The following is a 16,259-nucleotide window of genomic DNA, read 5'->3' on the forward strand; positions in this document are numbered from 1 at the left end:
AGGTAAACCACAAAAGTATTACCATACTACAACAGATAAATCTTTATTGAATTAGGATTAGAGTTTAAAGTTCCATCATTTTGGGGAGCCCGGGTGGCTCAGCGGTTTAGCACCACCTTCAGCCCAGGGCGTGATCCTGGAGACCGGGAATCGAGTCCCACGTTGGGCTTCTTGCATGGAGCCTGCTTCTCCCTCTTCCTGTGTCTCTGCCTCTCTTTCTGTGTGTCTCTGATGAATAAATAAATAAAATCTTAAAAAAATAAAAAATAAAAAAATAAAAGTTCCATCATTTCAAACTGTTTACTAACCCTTGGGGGCATACTAGCATTTCAAATTTACTTACATGGCATTTCTAAAACAAAAATATTTTAGAAATTCCAATGACTTTATACATCATTAATCTCCATATCTTTATACCTTACAAAACTATAAAGCAAAATATTCAGTAAGTCCCAAATCCTGTAATGAAATAACTTCCTCACATTACTAACATTTTTATTAAATAGAAATTATAACTTTAAAAAAATTATAACTCGAGGATCCCTGGGTGGCGCAGCAGTTTAGCGTCTGCCTTTGGCCCAGGGCGCGATCCTGGAGACCCGGGATCGAGTCCCACGTCAGGCTCCCGGTGCATGGAGCCTGCTTCTCCCTCTGCCTGTGTCTCTGCCTCTCTCTCATCTCTCTCTGTGTGACTATCATAAATAAATAAAAAATAATAATAATAATAAAATAAAAAAATTATAACTCAAGAACACAAAATAGGAACGCCTGGGTGGCTCAGCAGTTGAGCATCTGCCTTCGGCTCAGGGCGTGATCCTGGGGTGCTGGGATCGAGTCCCACATCAGGCTCCTTGCAGGGAGCCTGCTTCTCCCTCTTCCTGTGTCTCTGCCTCTGTGTCCCTCATGAATAAATAAATTAAATCTTAAAAAAAAAAAAAACACTATATAAACACCACTATCAATAAATTTTGTGCAATTATTTTTCTGCAGTCAATTTCTAACTTCTACACTATGATTAACTGGCCACTTCCTTATTTCATAAAACTAGCCTTCTGGGTTTTTTTAATCTTTTCCAAAAACTAAACCCTACTTTCTCCTATCATTCTACTGCAAACAAATTTAAATAGGTCTAATGACCTGGTTTCCAGGACAGCCTGATGATAATTTTGTTCTGCAGTGTCCAGAGACTGAATTCAGAGCCCTGAATATCGTGGTCTCCAATCGAATTTCCAGCTGAATTTCTAGACAATCTCATTTTCCAAAAATTACCCAGATTTATGATACAATCTTACCCCCACTTTCTTCTCTCTCACACCTCCTTCCTTTTTCATGTTCAACCATTCCACACATATTTACAAGCACTGTTTTGAGCCTAATACTTAACTAGAAATTTTTGATACAAAGGTAAAAAAGTTATTAAGTCTCAAAATACTGAATTACCTTAGCTTTTTTAAGTGGGTGATTTGAGGCACTTTGGGCCATTTTTGTACTTTATAAAAGGCTAATTTGTTATTCAAATTGTGGAAACCTAGAAGTTTATCCTTCAATAAGTAAATGGATATACAAACTGGTACATCCACACAATGCAATATTACTCAGCAATAAAAAGAAATATGTGGGCAGCCGTTTGGCGCTGCGGTTTGGCGCCGCCTGCAGCCCAGGGCGTGATCCTAGAGATCCTGAATCGAGTGCCGCGTCAGGCTCTCTGCATGGAGCCTGCTTCTCCCTCTGCCTGTGTCTCTGCCTCTCATTCTCTCTCTGTGTCTCTATGAATAAATAAATAAAATCTTTGAAAAAAAAAAAGAAATATGTTATCAAGCCACAAAAGACATAGAAGAATCTTAAAAGAATACTGCAACTGAAAGAAGTCAATCTGAAAAGCCTATGTACTGTATGATTCCTACTATATGACATTCTGGAAAAGGCAAAACTATGGAGACAATAAAAACAGGGGTTGCCAAGGCTGGAGCGGGGGAAGAAAAGGAAGGGATAAAAAAGTAGTGCACAGGGAATTTTTAGGGCAGTAAAACTATTCTGCATGATTTTATAATGGTAAATAGATATCCTTATGCATCAGTCAAAACCAATAGAATGTATAACACAAAGCATAAATCCAGTGTAATCTATGGATTGTAGCTAATAATAATATATCCATATTGGCTCATCAATCAATTAAAAAGCATACTATACTAATGCAGGATACAAATAATAAGGGAAACTTGGGCACCTGGGTGGCTCAGTGGGCTAAGCATCTGACTCTTAGTTTCAGCTCAGGTCTTGATCTCAGGGTCATCAGTTCAAGCCCCAAGATGGGCTCTAAATAAAAAAAAATACAATTTAAATAAGAGAACCTTGCTGGGGAAATGTATAAGAAAACTCTTTGTACTTACCACTTTCCACCAGATGTGAAAAGAAAGTTCACTTCAGTTTAGGATTCCCCTTAGGCCTTTTAATGGAGCCTATATGTTATGTGTTCATTACTGTGTTTAGTTTAAAGGCCTTAAAATCTCCTGATCCTCTTGTCAAGACTTAGATAAGAATATGAAAAAGCTAAATAAAATCTTTTTTTTTTTTTTTTTTTTTTTTAAAAAAAAAGGTGGCAGCTGGGTGGCTCAGCGGTTTAGCACCACCTTCAGCCCAGGGCCTGATCCTGAAGACCGGAGAACGAGTCCCACGTCGGACTCCCTGCATGGAGCCTGCTTCTCCCTCTGCCTGTGTCTCTGCCTCTCTCTCTCTAGGTCTCTCATGAATAAATAAATAAAATATTTTTTTAAAAAAAGAATATGAAAAAGCTTTTTCATAGAATATTTGTTCTATGTCTCTCTTTCTCTGTGTTATTCAACTCAGTCTACCATCCTCAGCACTACACCTCATTGTTTCTGGGGCTAAACCAGGAGTTACCTGAATTTCATCAAATTCAAGATGTCACTAAGTAATTAAGATGTGCCATTATTTCATGTACAGCTAGGGAAAAAAAAACCCTGCCAATTAACCACCATACCATCAATTAATTGGAAAACATACTGATTCAAAATGATGTTAAGCAGTGAAACTTAAAATAAATGAAACACAATACCTCAAAAAGAGATGATCTTTTCTTTACTAACAAAGACGTACTACAAAAGATAATCAAATATGTTCAAATATTTGTCTTATTTCTACATGACAAAATTTCCCCAAAAAAGAAAATTAGTAATAATTGGAAAATAAAAATCATTTCTAAAATGGGCTATAAGAGCAATAAAAATATAACCCAAACAAGGTTTGTATTTACACTGAGACCCTCTCTGTATGAGATTTCACAGAATGGTAATGAGGAAATTTTCCCAAATGAAAAATAATTATTTTTTCACCATTCTATAGTCCAAAGTATGCAAGACAAAAAATATGATGAGTAAATACAGTTCCTGATAGCAGTTAAAATCCTTCACTAGGGACACCTAGGTGGCTCAGCGGTTGAGCATCTGCCTTAGGCTCAGAGCGTGATCCTAGAGTCCCGGGATCAAGTCCCACATCAGGCTCCCTGCAAGGAGCCTGCTTCTCCCTCTGCCTGTGTCTCTGCCTCTCTCTCTCTATGTCTCTCATGAATAAATAAATAAAATCCTTTAAAAAAAAATCCTTCACTATGCAGTAGTCCTTCCTTACTCATGGGGAATAGTTCTATGCCCCCAGAGGATGCCTGAAACTATGGATTGTACCTAACTCTATGTTTTTTCCTGTACGTACATACCTATAACTAAGTTTAATTTACAAATAAGGCAAAGTAAGAGATTAACAGGAATAAAACAGAGCAATTATAACAACATACTTAATAAAAGTTATGTGAATGTGGTCTCTCAAAATATCTTATTATACTATATTTACCCTTTTTCTTGTGATGATGTGAGATGATAAATGCCTATGTGAGGACACAGGGGAAGGAAGTAGGCACTGTGACGAGGCATTAGGCTACTATTGAGAAGAGAGAAAGTCAAATCCTCACAGGAGGAGGATCATCTGCTCCCTGACTGAGGTTGATTTCAGAAAGTAAAATTGTGGGACACCTGGGTGGCTCAGCAGTTAATCATCTGGCTTCAGCCCAGGGAGTGATCCTGGAGACCCGGGATCGAGTCTAGAATCCCTGTATGGAGCCTGCTTCTCCCTCTGCCTCTGCCTGTGTCTCTGCCTCTCTCTCTGTGTCTCTCATGAATAAATAAATAAAATCTTTAAAAAAAAATAGAAAGAAAAGAAAGTAAAACTGTGGATAATGGGGGACTCCTGTAGACTGATTTTTTTCCCATAATAATTTTTCCCACTCCAAGTCACCTGGATGGCTCAATCAGTTAAGTGACTTCCTTCAGCTCAGGGTCAAGCTCAAGATTCCAGGGTCACACACAAGTGGAGCTCCCTGCTCAGCAGAGTAGCCTGCTTCTCCCTTTCGTACAGCCCCTCCCTACCACTTGTGCTCTTTCTCTCAAATAATTAAAATCCCTTAAATAATAATAATAATAATAATGATAATAATTTTTCCTACTCCTAGTAACAGCTCCATAGTAGGGAAATAGAAGTCTTTTTTTACTTCTAATAAGCTATTAACATTAACTGCAAAGTGGAAAGGTCAAAAATTCCATAGTTACTTATGCTCCTAAATCATAAAAGAATAACTTCTTCCCCTCCGAAAAGAACATGATTGATTACTTTACCTATTTGCTCCTTATCAACTCTCTCCATTTTACAAGCTTTTTCATTATGTCAACATGCATTACAATTTTCACAAAAGCAAGCACTCACTGAGTAAGGCAATTCACCATAGGACATTGGAAATACCAACAAACGACTGACATCCTGAGGGAAATTATGTTGCATTTAATCTTTCCTCTAACTTCCGCCCACTTTCAGAGATGCTCCATCTAACCTATGATTTCCAGAATGATAAATCTGGGCCTCTCTCTTCTCTACTCATTCTTCATGGGACCAAAAGGAAAACCTTAGGAAAGATGAGTAAGGAGAGGGGAGCCTGGAAGACCTTACCGCTCTTGATGTCAGGGTTCTGAGTTCAAGCCCCACACAGAGCATACTTAAAAAATAAAATAACAGGGATCCCTGGGTGGCACAGCGGTTTGGCGCCTGCCTTTGGCCCAGAGCGCGATCCTAGAGACCCGGGATCGAATCCCACATCGGACTCCTGGTGCATGGAGCCTGCTTCTCCCTCTGCCTGTGTCTCTGCCTCTCTCTCTCTCTCTGTGTGACTATCATAAATAAATAAAAATTAAAAAAAAAATAAAATAAAATAAATAAATAAATTTTAATTTAAAATATGAGTAAGGAGAGTTTACACAAAACAGAAGAGTTTAGCTGAGCCTCTCCTATAGAGTCTAAAAAGTAGCTGCCATGTATTATGTCAAATAAGAAAATTAGATCTCAGGGGGCATGGGTGGCTCAGTGCACAAGCATCTGCCTTTGGCTCGGGCGTGGTCCCCGAGGGCCGGGATCAAGTCCTACATTGGGCTCCCAGCATGGAGTCTGCTTCTCCCTCTGCCTATGTCTCTGCCTCTCTCTCTGTGTCTCTCATGAATAAATAAATAAAATATTTTTTAAAAAAAGAAGCAAAATTCTAATCTAATCAAAATAGATTAGACCTGGGCCACCTCTGACAGGGTAGAGATGCAGAGGGAGGGGCTGTGGTCTTCTGCCACTCTGCTTGGGAGGACTCGAACTGGCAACTGGAAACTTTAAGAAGACATGATTTTCAAAGCTAATTATGAAAACATTGATCATTGGAATTAATAGTGTAACAAATGGCTGGACAACAATACTGGCTAAGAATTTGCAGAAATACCTCCCAAACTGCAGTATCATCTGTCAAGGTGATTGCTCTAAGCCAGAGTCTGAGATCAAGACAGAGATAGATTTCTATAGTACGACGAGCTTGAAGCACTTAATATGGAAAAAATGATATCCACCATTTCCTGCTGGATGAAAAGCCCAAGACACTCACTGTTTTATCAACAGACTGGAAATGCTGAGAAATCTCCATATTAATCATCAAAGGCTTCCTTCTCAATTATAAGCCCTTTAACACTCTATGGAATAGAAACTATTTTCTGACCATTCCATATAAAGAATGTAAAAAGAGGAGCGATGCAAAGGTCTACAAGCCTCGGGACACCACCCCTCCCCAGGATACTTTGATGGCCATGTGTGCCCATGTATCTAAAGCACAGACAAGAAATGGAGACATCAGGTGGGAAGCTGTTTACCTAGGCAGAACAAAATCTGAAAAGGACCTCTTTTCACAAGTGTATGAAGAGCTAATACAAGAATAGCACGGCAAAAGTGTTTGAAAGTAACAAAGTAAAGGTGGAGCACCCTGAATTTTTCCTGGCATGAATTAGGAAAATCAAGAGTATATTTAAGAACCTTAACCAAGATACAGTATGTAGTCTGGTATGATGACAGCTGTTCATTCATTTGTTTGTGTTATCATACATGGTTTCCCCAATATGTGGAACAGTAAATAAAATAGTTATCCATGCCAATAGACAGGAATTTACTTTGATGAGCTGTTCTCACTCCAATGAGTGCAGAGATATAGACAGCATAGCTCACAAGGAGTCAGTTTCTCTAGACTAATGACTGTCAAACTTTTCTGAACAGGACCCAGAGGACAAAATAAGGCTTACATCACAATCTAGTATACATGTAATCCATTGTTTCTATAGGTGTCTGTGTACATATGTGTGTGTAGGTATGTATGTGTGTATATACACATACATCAAGCATCACAAAGCAGTCACTTTAGATATAATGCCAGGTGATATTTTTCTATTTTAATTTTTTTTTAAGATTTTATTTATTTATTCATGAGAGAGACAGAGAGAGAGAGGCAGAGACACAGGCCGAGAGAGAAGCAGGCTCCATGCAGGGAGCCTGATGTGGGACTCGATCCCAGGACTCCAGGATCACGACCTGAGCCAAAGGCAGACACTCAACCGCTGAGCCACCCAGGTGTCCCATCGATTTGTAATTTTTAAAAAATATTCATCACCGGGCAGCCTGGGTGGCTCAGTGGTTTAGCGCCACCTTCAGCCCAAGGTATGTTCCTGGAGTCCCGGGATCGAGTCCCACGTCTGGCTCCTTGCATGGAGCCTGCTTCTCCCTCTGCCTGTATGTCTCTCATGAATTAATAAATAAAATCTTAAAAAAAAAATTCATCACCATTCAATACCAATGCCTACCTCTTGCAAATAAAAGTTTTACTAGGAGTAACAGTCACATTGAATAAATCAATAATTTACTAGAAAAAACAAAAACAATAGATTAAAGAAACGCAACACTGTGTTACCTAAGTATTTGTGCCAAAAATGTTTAACCTGAATTGAATCAGACTGTACATCTAACATCTAGTTTACAGGAAATACAAGGAACACTGGGACAACTTAGTGCCAAAAGAAGCCATCAGACAAAAAACAGAAGATAGGTCATTCTGTACGGCAAGTCTCTTCAACAAATCAGTATGATGGGTAAATAAATAAAATAGTAAGTAAGTAAGTAAGTAAATAAATAAATAAATAAATAAAATAGTGGGCTAAGTTTTAGCATTAAAAAAAAGACTTCAGACCAAAAAAAGTATGCCTAGGGACACCTAGGTGGCTTGGCAGTTGAGTGCCTTTGCCTCCTGGATTCCCAGGATTGAGTCCCACATTGGGCTCCTTGCATGGAACCTGCTTCTCCTCCCTCTGCCTGTGTCTCTGCCTCTGTGTGTGTGTGTGTCTCTAATGAATAAATAAATAAAATCATCAAAAAAAAAATTTTTTTAAGTACAGTCTATTTAAAAGAAAAAAAGGCTTAAGCGATACAACTTACTGTAATGAATGGTTCCTAACTGGATCCTGGTTTGAATAAACCAGCTACAAAAGACATTTCTGGGGATAATAAGAAATTTGAACATGGACAAGGTATTACATAATTAAGAATTATTTTTTTTTAATGTGTGAAAACAGTATTATATGAATGTAGGAAATGTCCTTCTACTTTAGAGATGCAAATGATATTGGTAATTCAGCTTTAAACTCTTCAGCTATTATTTAGTCTACCTTAATGTACAAAAGTAGCAAACTAAATATGGAGTATAGATGGGGCAAATACTCTTCAAGAAGCATTATCACGTCCTCCATAAATCCCTGCCTGGTTATTTCTGTTCAGTTCCACTCAGGTTAAATACTCTTAAAAAAGTACTCATGTTTATCCATATACATTCAAAAACAGAGTTACCAGGGGGCTAATACAGGCAGCAGACTGGCCAGACTGCTTTTCACCATGGAAATAAGAACCTGGCCTTGCTGACACAGAATTTGGTTTCAGCAGTAGGAAAGCCCAATATGTGTAAACATCCTCTTTGATATAAGCACATAAATTGCAAAGCAGGTTTTTCTGGAACACTAATGCAACCTTCAAATATAAAAGTGTGGTGGGCCTGGATGGCTCAGCAGTTGTGCATCTGCCTTCAACTCAGGACGTGATCCCAGGTCTGGGGATGGAGTCTTGCACCATGCTCCCTGAGAGGAGTCTGCTTCTCCCTCTGCCTATATCTCTGCCTCTCTTTGTGTGTCTCTCATGAAGAAAAAAAAATCTTGGGGCACCTGGGTGACTCAGTGGTTGAGCATCTGTTTTCGGCTCAGGCTGTGATCCCAGGGTTCTGGGATTGAGTCCCACATCAGGCTCCCAGAAGGAAGTCTGCTTCTCCCTCTGCTTCTGTCTCTGCCTCTCTCTCCATGTCTCTCATGAATAAGTAAAGAGAATCTTTTAAAAAATGCTAGAATGGGGGATCCCTGGGTGGCGCAGCGGTTTAGCGCCTGCCTTTGGCCCAGGGCGCGATCCTGGAGACCCAGGATCGAATCCCACGTCAGGCTCCTGGTGCATGAAGCCTGCTTCTCCCTCTGCCTGTGTCTCTGCCTCTCTCTCTCACTGTGTGCCTATCATAAATAAATAAAATTAAAAAAAAAAAATGCTAGAATGGAACAACTGATAAGAGCTTCTTTTTTTTTTTTAATATTTATTTATCTATTCATGAGAGACACAGAGAGGGAGAGACAAAAGCAGAGAGAGAAGCAGGCTCCCCGTAGGGAGCCCGATATGGGACTCGATCCCACGGTCCGGGATCACACCCCAAGCCAAAGGCAGATGCTCAACTGCTGGGCCACTCAGGAGTCCTACCACTGATGTGAGCTTCTTAAGTACGGGGACTGCATCCCATTAATCTTTACATCCTCAGTATCTGAGATCATAGAAAGAGAGAGAGAGAGAAAGAGAGAAATGGAGGCACAGGTCTAAGAGTGCACAGAGAGAAAAGGAGATAGGCCAAAAGAATGAATTTAGAGACTACTCAGTTTATGAACCTCCAAAATGCCTTCCAGAGTAAACTAATTTGTAAATATAGTTGTCTCTAATTGACCAGGAAAGAAATAGGAAGTATGCCTTTTTATCTATTACTGTCAAGTAGGTAAATATTTGCTGGGGGAAAGAATCTAAATCCACGGAAGATTTCTAAATATATAATAATTTCTGTAAAAGCCTTGCTGACATCATTATCATCCCATTTATTAAGTGAAACATGATACTCTCCTACGTGAAACTTTTTTTTTTTTTTAAGATTTTATTTATTCATTCATGAGAGACACTGAGAGAAAGAGGCAGAGACACAGGCAGAGGGAGAAGCAGGCTCCATGCAGGGAGCCCGATGTGGGACTCGATCCCGGGTCTCCAGGATCACACCCTGGGATGAAGGCGGTGCTAAACCACTAGGCCACCCGGGCTGCCCTGAAACTCTTTTTTTTTTTTTTTTTTTTTTTTTTTTTTAAATTTTTTATTTATTTATGATAGGCACACGGAGAGAGAGAGAGAGAGAGAGAAGCAGAGACACAGGCAGAGGGAGAAGCAGGCTCCATGCACCGGGAGCCCGACGTGGGATTCGATCCCGGGTCTCCAGGATCGCGCCCTGGGCCAAAGGCAGGCGCTAAACCACTGCGCCACCCAGGGATCCCCTTGAAACTCTTTTTAAACAAGATGTATGATATGTTTACTTATCTGAAAGTAGGCTCTTATATGACTTTAACCAATCTGCAAAGGGCTGGTTCCAGAACTATGTTCAAACTCTACAATTATGCAAATATAGTAATTATGAGAAGCAGAGGAAATAAGATTTTCCAACACGGAGAAAAGACAAAATAACTCTAAGGAAGGACTTTTCTTTTTTTTTAAGTAGACTCCACATTCAACGTCAGGCTTGAACTCACAACCATGACATTAAGAGTCGCATTAAAAAACTCAAACTTCGGGATGCCTGGATGGCTCCACTGTTGGGTACCTGTCATTGGCTCAGGTCCTGATCCTGGAATCCGGGATTGAGTCCCGCATCGGGCTCCCTGCAAGGAGCCTGCTTCTCCCTCTGCCTATGTCTCTGCTTCTCTCTCTCAGTCTGTGTCTCTCATGAGTAAATAAATAAATCTTAAAAAAATAAATAAAAATAGGGATCCCTGGGTGGCTCAGCGGCTTGGCGCCGAGCTCCGGGCATGGAGCCTGCTTCTCCCTCTGCCTGTGTCTCTGCCTCTCTCTCTCTGTCTATCATGAATAAATAAATAAATCTTAAAAATAAAAAAATAAAAAAATAAAAATAACTCAAACTTCACAAAGAGGTTAAAAAAAAATTGTATATCTCTCTACTATCTGGAATCCCCAATCTTATTTCCCAAATGTAACCACTTCACATTTTATCAGGTATCCTTCAGGAAAAAGATGTGTATTTTTTAATGTCCACATATTACATCATATGATTTTAAAAAACCTGTCTTGAGGGATCCCTGGGTGGCGCAGCGGTTTGGCGCCTGCCTTTGGCCCAGGGCGCGATCCTGGAGACCCGAGATCGGATCCCACGTCGGGCTCCCAGTGCATGGAGCCTGCTTCTCCCTCTGCCTGTGTCTCTGCCTCTCTCTCTCTCTCTCTGTGACTATCATGAATAAATAAATAAAATCTTTAAAAAAAAAAAAAAACCTGTCTTGATACCTTACATTATGTACTTAATATACCTTATCAACGCCTATATTTAATAACACTCTAACACTATTTATCAAGCACTTACAACTTATATGCCAGATACTATATAAAACGTTACATTTGTTATACCCCTGGGCAGCCCGGGTGGCTCAGCAGTTCAGTGTCACCTTCAGCCCAGGGCGTGATCCTGGGGACCGAGATCCAATCCTCTATCGGGCTCCCTGCGTGGAGCCTGCTTCTCCCTCTGCCTATGTCTCTGCCTCTCTCTCTTGCTCTCTGTGTCTCTCATGAATAAATAAATTTTTTAAAAAATCTAAATAAATAATAAAATAAAATAAAATAAAATAAAATAAAATAAAATAAAAAATAAATAAATAAAATAAATTAACTTTCCCAAGCTTATGAAAGGTAGAGAGTACGGGTTTGAATTCAGATCCATAAAGCTCCTAAGACCTCTTTCCTTGGAAGTAAGTTTCCAAAGGTGAATAATTCTAGCTACAGTTCATATTTGAGTTCTCTAGTCTTGAAAATCTAACCTATGAGGTCAGCTAAAAACACTCAGTGAAAATGTCTAGTGTATACACTAACATATTAACAGGAACACTGTAATTACAACCACCAGCACAGTTATGGTCTGTTTCTTATCTTTCAAGGATGACTAAATAAAACTCTCTTCAGAGGCTTTGTCACTTGTCAGTGAGCCTGTGTTAAATTCTTTAAGAAGTTTGGTTCACAGAGGGCCAGTAACCACTAAAGATCTAAGAAACACACACAGAGAGGTTGATTCGTGAAATCAAAGAACAGAAACAGCCCTTCTATATAATACACTTAACATTTAAGACATAATTCCTTTTGGGGGGAGGATAAAGAAAAAAAAGATGTCGATGACTCATGCATCCCATCTGACGCAATTTTGGAATAACATTTAAGTCAAAGATTTAGAAAGCACTGTATGAAAGAGACGTGGATGTCTCCATCACTCTCATCTATAGCATTCTACCATAGCTCAATTTTCTCAACTAAAACATGGTAATAACATTGTTCCCGACTTCATAGAACATATTAGCTTATAACTACAGAAAAAAGAATTTAAAAATTTAGCATTTGGAAAAACTAACACTGATCTGAAATTGAAAATGAAAACTGAGGGGGGGGTGGGAAATCTCTTCTGTAAAAAGTCAATCCTCCCAAAGAAGATAAATTTATCTTTAATTCCATCCTACTTCATAAAAATAAAGCCAGAATCTCCCACAAACATACAAATCATATCCTGTATACAATTAGTTGCTATATCCTGTTCATTCTAACTCTTAAATACTTCTCAAATCTTTGTCTTCTCCTTCGCTTTCCTATAGCATCTGCCTACAAATAGCATCATACTTAATGGTGCAAGTCTGAACATTTTTCTCCTTAGATTGAGGAGAAAGCAAGGATGTCTGCTCTCAATATTCAACATTGTACTGGAGGTTCTAGGCAGTGCAGCAGGGGAAGAGAGGAAGGAAAGAAATGGAAACAAATTAAGGACCTTCAGACTGAAAAGGAAGAAATACAAGTTCAATGTTTGAAAATCAACTGTATCTCTATATACTAGCAACAAACAAACCAAAAATAGTTTCTCAATTCCATCATGTTAATTAACATCAAAATCAATTTTTGAAACAGATTTAACAAAAGACGTATAAGACTTACATACTAAAAAATTAAAAATTTTGCTGAGACAAATCATATAATATCTAAATGAAGAGACACTTTGTGGTCTAAAGACTCAATATGGGCAGCCCCAGTGGCACAGCAGTTTGCAGCAGTTTAGTGCCGCCTGCAGCTCAGGGTGTGATTCTGGAGACCCAGGATCGAGCCCCACATCAGGCTCCTTGCATGGAGCCTGCTTCTCCCTCTGCCTGTGTCTCTGCCTCTCTCTCTCTCTCTCTCTCTCTCTCTCTGTGTGTGTCTCATGAAGAAATAAATAAAATCTTTAAAAAAAAATAAAAATAAAAAAATAAAGACTCAATATCGTTCAGACGGCAGTTCTGCCCCAACTAATCTACAGACCCAACATAATCCATGTCAAAATCCCAAAAGGGGGAAATTAGCAGAATTGGTAAAGTTTAGGGATGCCGGGGTGGCTCAGCAGTTTGGTGCCTGCCTTCGGCTCAGGGCATGATCCTAGAGACCCAGGATCAAGTCCCACATCAGGCTCCCTGCATGGAGCCTGCTTCTCCCTCTGCCTATGTCTCTGCCTCTGTGTGTGTGTCTCTCATGAATGCATAAATAAAATCTTTTAAAATAAAATTGGCAAACTTTATATTGATGTTGATTCTAAAATGCTTACGGGAATGCAAAAAATACAGAATGAGCAAGACAATTTTGAAAACTAAAAGTTGGAGGACTCATACTTCCGGATTTCAAACCTTACTCTAAAGCAACAATCAGAACAGTGTGGTACTGATCCAAAGACAGACATACAGATTAATGAAACAGAATTGAGTGTCAAGAAATAAACACATTTAGGGTGGCCTCAGTGGCTCAGTTGGCTCAAGTCATACTCCCAGAATTCTGGGCTCAAGCCCATATCGGGCTCCCTGCTCAGTGGGGAGTTTGCTTCTCCCTCTGCCTGATGCTCCCCCCTGCTTGTGCGTTGTTCTCTCTCTGTCAAATACATTTTAAAAAATTAAAAAAGAAAAAGAAAGACAGAGAGACATATAGTCACCTGGTTTTTGAAGGTACTAAGGAAATTCAATGAGACAAGAATTGTCTGAATAGTCAGAATAGTCTGCAACAGAGTGTTACAATAGAATAGTCACATGCAAAAGATGAATGTAAAGTTTTTTTATTTCCAAGTAATCTCTACACCCAATGCAGGGCTCGAACTCACAATCCCGAGCTGCACGCTCCACCAACTGAGCCAGCCAGGTGTCCCACAAAAGATGAATTGAGATCCTCATTTCACATCATACACAAAAATTAATGCAAATAAAAAAAATTAATGCAAATGTACCACAAACCTAAAGTAAAAGCTAAACTAGCTAAACTATAAAATCTTGTAGAAACAGAGAAAGAAATCTTGCCAGTCTTAGAGAAGAACACCAAAATCATGATCCTTATAAGAAAAAAAAAAAAACTGATGTATTATTGGACTTCATCAAAATTTAAAATCTCTGTGCTTCAAAATTCACCATTAAGAAAATGAAGAAACAAAAGCAAGGGGCGCCTGGGTGGCTCAGTGGTTGAGCATCTGCCTTTGGCTCGGGTCTCGATCCCAGGATCCTGGGATCGAGTCTAGCATCAGGCTCTTTGTGGCAAGTCTGCTTCTCCCTCTGCGTATGTCTCTGCCTCTCTCTGGGTCTCTCATGAACAAATAAATAAAATCTTTTTTTAAAAAAAGAAGAAGAAACAAAGCAGACAAGGAGAAAACATTTGTAAATCATATATCTAATAAAAGACTTCTGTTCTGAACATATAAAAAAAAACCTCCTACAATACAAAAACAAGATAAATAACCCAATTTAAAAATGAGCAAAAATGGGACGCCTGGGTGGCTCAGTGGTTGAGTGTCTGCCTTTGGCTCAGGACATGATCCCAGGGTCCTGGGATCGAGTACCACATCAGGCTCCCTGGAAGGAGCCTACTTCTCCCTCTCACTCTGCATATGCCTCTGCCTTTCTCTCTCTGTGTCTGTCATGAATAAATAAAATCTTAAAAATAAAATAAAATAAAATAAAATAAAATAAAATAAAATAAAATAAAATAAAATAAAATAAAATAAGATAAAATAAAAATATAAATATAAATATAAATAAATAAATAAAAATAAGCAAAAGATAGGAATAGATAGGGATGCCTGGGTGGCTCAGCAGTTGAACATCTACCTTTGGCTCAGGGTGTGATCCTGGGGTTCTGGGGTCAAGTCCCTCAACCCCACGACTATGTCTCCACCTCTCTTTCTGTGTCTTTCATGAATAAATAAATAAAATCTTAAAAAAAAAAAAGATAGGAATAGATAATTTACCAAAGAAGATATGTGAATGAAAAAAAAAAGAAGAAGAAGAAGATATGTGAATGGTCAATAAGTACAAGAAAAATCATCACAAATCATTAGGGAAATGCAAATCAAAATCACAATGAAATTTCACTTCACAGTCATTAGAATGCCTACAGCCAAAAAGAAAGCAATTAAGTGTTAGCCAGAATGTGGAAAAATCTGAACTCTCAAACACAGCCGATGAAAATGTAAAATGGTGTAGTTGCTGTGGAACAGTTTGGCAGTTCCTTAAAAAATTCAACATAAAATACCAGATGACCCAGCAATTCCATTCCTAGAAATATACTCACAATAAATGAAAACAGGGGACTCCTGGGTGGCTCAGTGCTTGAGCATCTGTCTTTGGCTCAGGACGCGATCACAGGGTTCCAGGATCAAGTCCCGCATCGGTCTCCCTGTAAGGAGCCTGCTTCTCTCTCTGCCTATGTCTCTGCCTCTCTCTGTCTCTCATGAATAAATAAATAAAATACTTTTTTAAAAAAGAAATGAAAACAGGTGTTCAAAAAAAAAAAAAAAAAAGGCTTGCACATGAATGTTCATAGGAGCACTATTTACAATGGCCAAAGGCAGAACAATCTAAATTTCCATCAACTGATGAATAAACAAAATGTACTACAGACTTGCAATGGAATATTACTCAGCCATAAAAAGGAGTGAAATACTGCTAAATGCTACCACGTGGATGAATCATGGAAACGTTATGCTAAGTAAAAGAAGCCAGGCACAAAGGGCTGCATAGTTCAGAAAAGGCAAATCTAGAGAGAGAGACAGACAGACAAAAAGTATATTAGTGCTTGCTTGGGACTTGGGTTAGGAATGGAGAGTAAATGGGCACAAGGGATTGGGGGAGGAGATGGAAATGCATCTGAAATTGGATTGTGGGTGATAATTGCACAACTCTCTAAACTTACTAAAAAATCACTGAAGAGTACACTTAAAATGATTTATGGTATGTAAAGTGTAACTAATAAAGATGTCTTAAAAAAAAATATGGGTATGGCTGTAACTGCTCTATGAAGATAAGAGGAAGAAACTGCTTTTCAGACAGAGAAAGAAGGTAAAGACAGAGAAAAAAAGGAAAGCTGGTCTTACACCCTTAGTCTCCTTACTACAATCCCTTAACTTCAGCAAAGTTTATGAAAATCATTAAATGGCTGATATGAGTGCAGTTTTCTGGTCTCAGAGGATA

At 39.0% G+C, this 16,259-nt stretch overlaps 1 protein-coding gene and 1 pseudogene across 8 annotated transcripts in view; one reads left to right on the top strand and one right to left on the bottom strand.

Moving 5' to 3' along the window:
- The window catches only part of DOCK7 (dedicator of cytokinesis 7), a 219,588-nt gene that overhangs the window by 192,005 nt on the left and 11,324 nt on the right, over positions 1-16,259 (bottom strand). Inside the window, exon 2 of one of the 8 annotated variants that reach the window (XM_072820527.1) lies at positions 2,228-2,316. The exons of the other annotated variants lie outside the window; for them this stretch is intronic. The gene's annotated coding sequence lies outside the window, so the exon portion shown is untranslated. The remainder of the gene's footprint in view (positions 1-2,227; positions 2,317-16,259) is intronic. 8 annotated transcript variants of the gene reach the window in all.
- On the top strand, positions 5,741-6,337 carry LOC140624256 (nicotinamide riboside kinase 1 pseudogene; annotated as a pseudogene).

Source organism: Canis lupus, chromosome 3, assembly GCF_048164855.1.
Source record: "Canis lupus baileyi chromosome 3, mCanLup2.hap1, whole genome shotgun sequence".
Lineage (NCBI taxonomy): Eukaryota > Metazoa > Chordata > Mammalia > Carnivora > Canidae > Canis > Canis lupus.